The 11,352-nt window shown below is 39.1% G+C and overlaps 1 non-coding gene across 1 annotated transcript; it reads right to left on the reverse strand.

The window, feature by feature from the left end:
• Positions 1 to 2,193: 2,193 nt before the first annotated feature.
• LOC129521387 (U6 spliceosomal RNA) lies at positions 2,194 to 2,296 on the reverse strand. The gene has a single exon (XR_008666801.1). It is a non-coding gene; the product is annotated as a U6 spliceosomal RNA (small nuclear RNA).
• Between the last annotated feature and the right edge of the window lie 9,056 nt (positions 2,297 to 11,352).

Consider the following 11,352-nt stretch of genomic DNA (forward strand, 5'->3'; position numbering starts at 1 on the left):
CGAGAGTTCCTGTGTCCATCCATGGGTATTTCTGTCATTATATCTCACGTACCTACACATAGCAGGAATATAAATGATGTTTGATGAATGAACAAATGAAGGAGAACAAGGATTTTTTTAACCATGGGGACAGTCCAAAATATAGATTCAGTCCCGGCTCTTCCTAACATCATGTAAGGGCAAATCCAGCATTACACAGGGGCTGTTCAGAGAAGCAAAATAGAACACACTACATGGAAAGAATAGTGACCAAGAATCCCAGGTAAGAAAAATGTAATAGAATATGGATAGGACATGGCAGGAAGGCAGTTCTCCAGAAGGCCATATACAGAGATCCAAGCAGCACTGACTATTTCAGTGAATTCTCATCTAGTGGGAATTCAAACTCTGAGGGCAAGAGGAATGTTGCTTTATGGGGAGGAAGATAGTGGGAGGTACAAAAGACTTTAAGGGGCAGCCCGGGTGGCTCAGTGGTTTAGCACTGCCTTCGGCCCAGGGCCTGATCCCAGGGACCTGGGATCGAGTCCCACATCGGGCTCCCTGCGTGGAGCCTGCTTCTCCCTCTGCCTGTGTCTCCGCCTCTCTCTCTGTGTCTCTATGAATAAATAAATAAAAATCTTTAAAAAAAAAAAAGACTTTAAGGAGGACAGGCATTGAGTGGAAACTAGAAAAAAACACAGTGTTAGAGAAGAAAGTTGAGACATTTTGAGGGGATCGTTCTACTCAATTATAGCCAATAATAAATGTAAGGAAGATATAATCAGTAACATGTTTCTTTCTTTTTGCTTCCTGATCTCAAAATTAATGAAAAGTTTTGCTTTGATTAAATGCCTCAGTTCAATATTTATTGTTTGTATCTATTGTTTTACTATTGAAAAATTATATGCATACAACTTTATGCTACAAGGTACCCTAATAGAAAATAGCAAAATGAAAAATAAAGACTAGCCATTGTTATAGCTAGCTATAAACAAGCACTTGTCAGAGTTTCCATAAATTTTGCAAATCTGAGTGGCAGGCTTTCTCTATATTAACCCCCCTCATGGGGGGGTAGGGGCTTTAACCTGCGCCACTTGAGTGCTACAAGTAAGGCATGATTCTCCACGGAAGCAATACTGCATCTTTGGTGGAGACAATGAAAGTGCTTCATCCAGACTACTACGCCTTCCAGAGTTCAGAAGTCTGATGTCGTTTAAGAATCTGGGGCTATTGGGACGCCTGGGTGGCTCAGCGGTTGAGCATATGCCTTTGGCTCAGGACGGGATCCCAGAGTTCCTGGAGTCCCCCATCAGGCTCCCTGCATGGAGCCTGCTTCTCCTCCCTCTGCCTATGTCTCTCCCTCTCTTTGTGTCTCTCATCAATGAATAAATAAAATCTTAAAAAAAAAAAAAAAAGAATCTGGGGCTATTAGGAGCAGAAAAATAGAATTGACAGATTCCTGTAAAAAGTTGGTATCTTGCCATACTTGTTTTTCCTAGAAGGAAATACATTTCCCCTACTTCTGTAAATGTCATTGAGGAATAAAGGAATGGTAAGTCCCCTCAACCTCTGGGTTCAGAGCCAACCTTTAGTTGTCCACTTCTGATATCGAGTTCCTCATCCTGAAAACCACATATATGTTTAGAGATTTTTGGTTGAATAATAAAAAATTTAAAGAAAACTTTTCCTCCTACTTTTAAAACTCCTTAATTCTCAGAATCTTTCCAAGCTTTCCTTTCTTTTCTACATGACATTAAGGCCAAATGTTTTCCACCTGGAGGCCCTTTTGAACATCCTCATAATTCCAGGGAGAGGTTCCTGTTTATCCAAATCCCAGCAAAACAAGGAAGAGGATACAGCCCATGATGACTCAACCCGACTGCAGTTCCAAAGTAGAAAGATGGGTTAAGAGGGAAGACAGTGCTCTGCAGCAGATGTGCTTGCAAGGAGGCAGGGGTGTGGAGCATGCAGAAAGCACCTCACCCACATGAACAAAGCCCATAAGTGTTCGCTCATCAGCTCAGAAGCTTCTGCAGCCAACATCTGCCATGACACCTATGTTTATAGCCATGGTAATTGCACTGTGTCAAAAGGATTATTTCACTGTCACAATTCATTAAGGGCAAGCCTTGTTATGAGAAAATTGAGGCTTGGACTTGGGTTTTTTTTTTTTTTTCATCTTTATTAAGGTATAAAATTCATCTTGCATAACTGAAAAGTAGGGAATGCTTCACAAATTTGTGTGTCATCCTTGGCAGGGTTCATGCTAATCTCTGCTTGGCTCCAATTTTTGTATATATGCTGCAGAAACAAGCACTAGGCTTGTTTGGATTTTTATTTGGGGTGTTTTATTTTTTCAGTCACTATTCTGGCATTCTATAGGTCTGACAAATCATCCAATCTCAATACACCAATATGCTCTTTGAGAAAAATAGATTTTCACATCATTTTAATTGTTCCTTTACACTGAACAGAGTTGTTTTCTTTTTCTTAAAACAGTGCATGCTGGGATCCCTGGGTGGCGCAGCGGTTGGCACCTGCCTTTGGCCCAGGGCGCGATCCTGGAGACCCGGGATCGAATCCCACGTCAGGCTCCCGGTGTATGGAGCCTGCTTCTCCCTCTCCCTGTGTCTCTGCCTCTCTCTCTCTCTCACTGTGTGCCTATCATAAATAAATAAAACAAAAAAAAATTTAAAAAAAAAAAAAAAAAAAAAAAAAAAAAAAACAGTGCATGCTGATTTAGTTATTGTATAATTATTATTTTTGAATTTCTGGTGATACTAGTTCTCTCTTCTCAAATATTTCTCAACAATGATCATCTATAAATTCTTCCAGATGAAACGTTGAATCATTTCATCAAGTACCCCTCCCTTAGGGAAAAAAAAACTCTTAATTTTTTCTCTCATCAAAATATATTCCTGATAGTCTTGAGTTAAATACAAATATGCAAACCAGCACCAGAAACAATTAGAAGGAAACATAATTGATTATCTCTTACCTCCAGGCAGAGAAGAACTTTCCCGCATAAAAAGCAAAGGAAAAAACACACGATGAAAAGATTGATGGAATAGATCTCACTATTTTTGGCCTTCTTCCCTTTCCCTGGCTTAGTTTTACTTGCTGCATAATCTTGGGCAAAATATTTATCCTTTCTATTCCTTTGTGTCCACATCTATGTGGTTGAGAAATAAGCTCAGTCATGGTGAGTTTATGGAACATCAACTATATGGTAAAAAAAAAAAAAACACTTATGTAATCTTTAGAAGTAATGTAGTATAATCATAAGAATAGACTTTGGCATTGGACAAACCTGGTTTGCAAATTCTGCCTTTGTCACTTTAGTAGATGTGCGACTTACATATGATGATAGCAGTTAATTTTATTTATTTTTTTGAAGATTTTTTATGTATTTATTCACAAGAGACACACAGAGAGAGGCAGGACATAGGGCAGAGGGAGAAGCAGGCTCCCTGCAGGGAGCCTGATGCGGGGACTCAATCCTTGGACCCTGGGATCATGCCCTGAGCCAAAGGCAGATGCTCAACTGCTGAGCCACCCAGGTGCCCCTGATGATAGCAGTTTAAAGGGTTGTTCTGAGGGTTAAAATAGTAGAGGCTATAGTACCAAAATTATAATTTCATTATCCAAAACAGTAAACCAATCATCCAAATTCTAACGCAATCCAAAAACCAATCCTAACTCAATCAGTTCCTTCCAGAACAATCTTCCGTCTTTGTTTAATTTCTCCTTGTAACAAGGCTATCAGCATCACAATCTACTCCTAAAAACATGTAAACCAGATAAGAAAGCAACTGCATATGATAAAGTGTTAATGCCTTTTATATTAAAAAGGACTCCTAAAAATCAATATAAAAGATGAACAAGTTAAATAGAAAAAATGAGTAAGTAACTAGCAATTCGTAAAAGAAAAACAAAGAATGGAGACAAAGATGTTAGTTTCATTTGTAATTAAAAACTGCAAGTTAAAATAAGAATATACTATCGTCTACCAATCAGCATCAGGTATTAAAAAAGACTGATAACACTCAATGTTGCAGACAGTGAGGGTGTAATAGTGACTGGTGGTGAGTTTATAAATTGGTGCATTTTTGGAAGGCGATCTAATGGTATATTCAAAAATCCTTAAAAACTTAAATTGTCCTTAGCAATATCATTGAAAGTAATTTGACCTAAAAATATCACAGAGAAGTATAAATATTTATGTACATGAATGTTCATTAGAGCATTATTTTATAATAAAATGAAAAAATAGGGCAACTTGGGTGGCTCAGCGGTTTTGCACTTGCCTTCAGCCCAGGGCATGATCCTGGAGACACGAGTCGAGTCCCACATCAGGCTCCCTGCATAGGGCCCGCTTCTCCCTCTGCCTTTGTCTCTGCCCCGCCCCCCACCCTCTGTCTCTCATGAATAAATAAATAAAATCTTTAAAAAATAATAATAATAAATAAATAAGTAAATAAATAAAATGAAAAAATAATCTAAATTTCTGTCACTTGTGGAATGGTTAGATAAATACATAATTGCCATCTGTTTGTCTATTACACTACTACCAGAAATAGTGACCTTGAGGGCCATCTAAATATTGAAGAAATACTTGTAACTAAGTGTTAGATGGAATAAAAAGGATATAAACTGTATTTCTTATACTATTCTGATCCTGAAAATGAACCACTTGACCACATATACACACGCACACAACAAACACAATGTAATGTACATGAAGTTTAGATATTTTTTTCACTTTTTTTTGATTATCAGTATTGTCTAAAGTTTCTGCAATGAGGATTTATTTACAATTTATAGGTTAAGAACAAACACAAAGTTTCTTTTTCCTTCAAGAAAGTGATCATTTCATATACAAGTGATATTTTATTCTTTCTGTTTTAATTAATTCTATTTTTTCCAAATGTTTACAATCAATAGATAAGTAAGTGTAATTATTTTATTTCTAAAAAGACCTTGGTGATGAAACAGTCCATTTTTATAGCCTGAATGCTGAAGTGTATATAAAGACAGAATTTAGGACACACGAACAATAAAAAGGCTTAATCAGGAATCAACAAATGCAAAAAAATTCTATCAACAATACAGAAGGATGATTTGGTTCCAGCTGGGTAAGCTTTTGTTTATTTTATTTTTTAAAGATTTTATTTATTTATTCATGAGAGACACAGAGACAGAGAAAGAGGCAGAGACACAGGCAGAGGGAGAAGCAGGCTCCTTGCAGAGAGCCCAGTGCGGGACTCAATCCCGGGTCCCCAGGATCCCACCCTGGGCTGAAGGCAGCACTAAACCGCTGAGCCACCTGGGGTTCCCAGCTCTTTTCATTCTTGTGCCGTCTTGGTTTGAGTCAGGACTGGTGAGAACATCTTTAATGGCTTCCTTTTGGGTTTGATTATTCTTGGTTGGTCACAGGCGACTGTCATAAAATATATATATATATATATCTTCCCCATCATCCACACTTAGGACAGAGTGGTCTGGTTTGTTCCCTTATCTCTGGTTTCCTTACCCCTCAGCATTTTGGGGATTTTGTTTTGTGAGCCTGATTCTATGGCCCTCCTTCCTATTTTTCCCTACCTAACCCAGCCTGTCCCTTACTCAATTTGAGTTAGAAATTGAGGTAAAGGGGATCCCTGGGGGCTCAGCGGTTTAGCACCTGCCTTCGGCCTAGGGTGTGATCCTGGGGTCCTGAGATCCAGTCCTGGGATCGAGTCCCACATCAGGCTCCCTGCATGGAGCCTGCTTCTCCCTCTGCCTGTGTCTCTGCCTCTCTCTCTCTCTCTATCTCTCTGTGTGTGTGTGTGTGTGTGTGTGTGTGTGTGTGTCTCATGAATAAACAAATAAAATCTTTAAAAAAAAAAAAGAAATTGAGGTAAAGGGTGTAGGCATAACTTAAGGAAATGTGCAGGCAGGCCCTACACGAGCAGGATGTGCAAGCATTTCATTTCCTGGACCAAATAGTAAAATCATTAGTAAAATCAACATATCTATGGTTTTTCTCAAATCTAATAGTCTATGATGTTATATATTGTTTCACAATAAATGAATTTATGGATATGCAGGAAACTCCTGTCTTCTAATTTCATTCTGAAAAATATTTGATCAAAGTGAAAATAGAGAAAAAATTGTTGATGACTAGTCATCATGTAAAGACATAGCAAAACAGCTACCAGGTCGTAACTTTAGCTGTGGTCTTACAGGAAAAATTTCTTATTGTTACCCCAAAATACTGCATGATGTTCTTTGTGAGGGAAAAATCCCAAAGCAGGCAGCATGCAGCTAAGAGAAAATAACACTTACACATCCCTTTATTTTAGTTCTCAAGTGCTGAGTCAACAGCCTTGTTGATAAAATCTTCAAATCTGGCATCTTGGTCCCAGCATGACAGCATTCAAATATTTTAACAAAGTTCACATTAATAACTGTGGTCACCTGCATAATTTCTCTTGGAGTTTGCACACTAATCTTACCACTCTCTGAAGCAGTTGGGAAACTCTTGATGTATGTAGTTATTCTTTAAAAGCACCAAGAGAGTAATTATAATATAAGGATGGGTGGATGCATATAACTTGGAATTTTAACTCAGAGATCCCTATCTAGAAATTCCCTGGCATGAAACTTTGTCAGAGAGACAAATGCTTGCACATATACAGGAGAGATTCAAATGCCTAGAGAAGAGAGGGTGTAGTCACCTCAGAAAGGAGCGGCTTGGTGCTTTGGTTGCAAAGCCCTGAGGCAGATGCTAAAGACTGGTGTTCCTCTTTGGCTTTCCTCTCTTTGTTTTTAGCCTTCTAAATGCTGTACATGCATAGTAAAGCCTGAAAATTTGAAAGTCTCTGGAAATGAAATTGAAAAATTAATAGTTTATTGGGGGCTTGGGTGGCTCAGTCAATTACACATCTGACTCTTGATTTCTGCTCAGGTCAGGATCTCAGGATGGTGGGATCAAGTCCCAAGTCCAGGCCTGTGTCCCACTCAGCAGGGAGTCTGCTGGTCCCTCTCCCTCTGCTCCCTGCCCCCTACTCACTTTCTCTCAAATAAATAAATAGGATCTTTTAAAAAAAATTAACAGTTTTTCATATTTAGGAAGCAAAGTATCTCATTTATATAGAAAAGAGGTCATCATTTTTCAGCGGATTGGCAAATGCTTTCATTCTTACTTGGGAAAGACTTCTTAGATGCTGTTTGGTCTTTTCTATTATTTTATGTAAAACAGTCTATAGAAAGTGTGTTGTGAATTAGACATCTTTTCTCCTGCCATTGGAGCTAATGTCATTGACTCATTTCTAAGACAACACCATGAAACCCTCAGGTGAGGAGTCACTAGTTGTTATTACTAGGTTGAGCAAGTTTTAGAACTAATAATGATGCGGTTTGAAGCAGTGGTGGGGCTTGGGGCCAATGGCCAAGAAAGAATTCTCGAGACATCTTCAGTGCAAAAAAGGTGGTTTTATTAAAGCACAAAGACAGGACTCGTGGGCAGAAAGAACAGCATCATAAATGTGAGGGGTGACTGATTACAAATCTTGGAGTTGGGAAGTAAAAACAGGGAAGTTTCCAAAAGGACTTTCATATGTTAAAGAGGACTCAGGATCCTGGGGCGCTAGCTATCATCAAGCCAAGGTTGTGTTTCCCACTAGTAAAGCATTAAACTTAGGACATTTAGGAGTTTCCTGGAGAAACGTTATACTCTACCTGCCTCAAGTATTTGTCATTGGACTGAAGCTTATAAGGAAATTTAATGTCATCTACATTTCCTTCTGCCTTTGTTTCCCACTGCAGTAACATGCAGAGGAAATTTCTAAAGTGTGAGTTAATCCTTTTCTTTGCTCTGAATGGGATTTAAACTGTGTAACTATGGTGAATGCAGTCTAAGAAAAGGAAGAGTGAAAAAGAAACTGGCTTTACAGACGGAGTCATAATCATTAAGCTGGATAGAATAGTTTCTTCTAGTCAGATGTAACTATATAAGACCCTAACAGGTAGAAAATGCATTTGGCATGGAGTCATCTTTTGAATGATGAGTTTATGCTAAAGGATTCATCCAGACCAGGATCTATCCAGACTTCACCCTTTAAAAACTGATACAGTCTGTAAACTTCCTTAAATATGATTTAATACCTGTCTCTCCCCCTTGGTCTGCAAAGCCCAGCTCTTTGGAGGTTCCTCCCTGAAGACTAAATTAGATTTTTCCTTCTCCTTGTTCCCAGAGTATATCATAGATTATTTTATTATAATCATAGCTGGTACATACAGTGCTTACTATGTGCTAAGCATTATTTTAGGTTCTTTTACTATATTAACTCATTTTAACTTCAAATTAACTTTATAAGTAAGGTTCTAATTTTTTTTTTAATTTTATTTATTTATTCATGAGAGACACAGAGAGAGAGAGAGGCAGAGACACAGACAGAGGGAGAAACGGGCTCCAGGCAGGGAGCCTGACATGGGACTCGATCCCGGGTCTCCAGGATCGTGCCCCGAGCTGAAGGTGGCTCTAAACAGCTGAGCCACCCGGGCTGCCCTATAACAGTATCTTTACATGCTTAGGTCATTGTGATGTGATTTATAATAAGTGTATCTTTGTTGTTCTTCCTGTTCCTGGCACAGAGATCCTAAAACTCTTGGAATTTCCTAAATGATGAGAGCCAAAAAGGTGTCTTCTATTATGTCAATGAAGTGACTTTTGGGAAGCCCTTAAGTAGCCTAAAGCTGGGGCTGGTTGTCAAGGGAACCACCCAACTGATGAGAGGTTTGGACCCTTCAGTCCTTCCTCCTGACTTTCACAAACTGCAGAGGAGCTGAAGATTAAGTCCAATCACCAATGGCTAGGAATTTAATGAGTTTAGAGAGCTTCCATATTGCTGAACCAGTAAGCCTGGCTCCAAACTCCACAGGGATAGAAGCTACTTTGTTTAGGACCTCGCCCTAGGTATATCTTCTTCTGACTATTATCCTTAATAATAAACCACTAGTCTAGTGGCTAAATTGGTTTCCTGAGTTTGGTGAGCAGCTCTAGCAAATAATCAAATCTAAAGAGAAGATCATGGGAATCTCTGATTTATACCCAGTCAGAAGCACAGGAAACAACATGGACTTGTGATTGGCATCTGAAGCGAAAGGCAGTCTTGTGGGACTGAGCTCTTAACCTGCGGAATCTGATGCTATCTCTGAGTAGATAGTGTCAGAATTAAGTTGAATTATAGGACACCCAGCTGGTGTCAGAGAACTGCTCAGTGGTGTGTGGAAAAACCCACATATTAGAATTGAGTGGAATGTACTAGTCATCCTTAAGAACTGAGGTGTAAGGGTCGTAACTTACTCATCTTGATATTCCCACTGCTGAGTACACAGTGTAGGAGCTTAATGGTTTTTGTTGAAATGAATTACAGGGTGCTTCGGTGGCTCAGTGGTTGGGCACCTGCCTTTGGCTCAGGTCCTGATCCAGTCCCCCTCGCCCCCCCCTCAGGCTCCCAGCAGGGAGCCTGCCTATGTCTCTGCTCTCTCTGTGTGTCTCTCATGAATAAATAAATAAAATATTAAAAAAAAAAAAGAAAGAAATGAAGGGCAGCCTGGGTGACTCAGCGGTTTAGCACCGCCTTGGGCCCAGGGCATGATCCTGGAGACCTGGGATCGAGTCCCGCATCGGGATCCCTGCATGGAGACTGCTCCTCCCTCTGCTTGTGTCTCTACCTCTCTCTGTTTCTCATGAATAAATAAATAAAATCTTAAAAAAAAAATTACAAACTCTTTAAAGACTAGAATCTTTATGCTTTTAACACTCACAGTATACATCGTACTTTGAATGTTCTGCATACTGGAAATGGTAAGTAAGTGTAGATAAAGGAATAAATCTATCCCCTTTTGGAAAGGATAACTATTAAAGGGAAGAGTAGCAAGTGTTGCAAAATATAAAATGTAAATGGGATTTATTTGTAAAGATGGGATCTCTTAAAGGTTAAAAAGTCAGCAAATCTGAATCCCCTTTTAAAAAGTAATTATTTCTCCTTTACAAACTGCAATAATTCACTTCTCTTCAAACCAAATTTCTACCATCTTATGCACTGACTAAACTTTTTCCTTGGAAGGTCATAGACATTAGTGTCTGAGATGAGCAATTTTGAGCTTTTTATTCTCCTTGGCACAGAGGCTATTTCTTGAGTAAGACAGTTACAGGTTAACACATAATTCCTATCCACTGGACTCTGAAACTTTCCCCTTTCCCTCTGTGAAATTTTTTCAAGTCACTTACATGACTCCCTGATTCCCTCTTTCAGCCCGTTTCCAGACTTGGTAATCACTATCTAACACCAGTTTTTGTCTTCCCCTTATTTGTTTCTGGTTTTTATTGTTTTGAAGAGCTAACAATTCATTTTCATTTTTCTAGCAATTTCTTTGCTAGTGATCCTATTTATGCTCGGACTATGCTCAGCTATATTCCAGGGGACCTAAAAATTCCCTTTTATATGTTTCCTTCTTTTTCAACCTGTCAACAGATAAAATTCAGATGTATAATAATTATTAAGTATATATATTCAAATTTATTTAATGGGCTTACATAATTTCTTCCAAACCATATCTTTGATTATGAGTCATCTCCAAATGTTAGTGACCTGACAAAGTCACAGTCCATAGTTAGTCTGGCAGTTCCCTTCAATAGCCCTCTTAAAATTGTTGACTCAGGGAAGTCCCATGCTCAGTTTATCCATAGGACAATAGTGAAGGACCTTTAAGAAGCCACGTCTGGGAAGTGACACAAATGGCTTCTGTCTATATCCTATTTACCATTTCATATAACTGCAATCTAGCTGATGTAACTTCAAGAGACACTGGGAACCATAGCACTGCCATATGCCTCCAAAAAGGCAGTAAGATTAATGAGCATCTAGCCAGTCCTCCCTTCTGGCTGCTTATTATCCCTTTATTCATCCTCCCACACATAAAACACAGTCACTTCCATCACCAACCCAAAACCTTCAATCACTAACTGCATCAACTCAAAATCCAGGCTCTCCAGTTGCCATGTAGTCCTTTCCATCTGATCAAGATGTGAAGCCCCAGGCTCTGGAGACCTAAGAACTAGAAAGACAAGGAAGTGATCCTCACCCTAACAGATATCTAATTATAAAGATGGAGTAGGGATAAGATAAGCACAATTAACACTTCCATTTAGAAGAATAAGAAACACAGCAGTCACTGGTTCTAACCAATTTTGAAATCCCACTGGGCAGACACTGCCCCTGGGCAGGGGAAAACCTTGATTAGGCTCAATTATCTTTTCTGGGGAGAACTTCATTAACCAGTGTCCTCAATCTCTGGAAGGCTCTTCCTTGTCCATTATTTTCCTTG

This window comes from Nyctereutes procyonoides, unplaced genomic scaffold (genome assembly GCF_905146905.1).
Source record: "Nyctereutes procyonoides isolate TBG_1078 unplaced genomic scaffold, NYPRO_anot_genome, whole genome shotgun sequence".
NCBI lineage: Eukaryota > Metazoa > Chordata > Mammalia > Carnivora > Canidae > Nyctereutes > Nyctereutes procyonoides.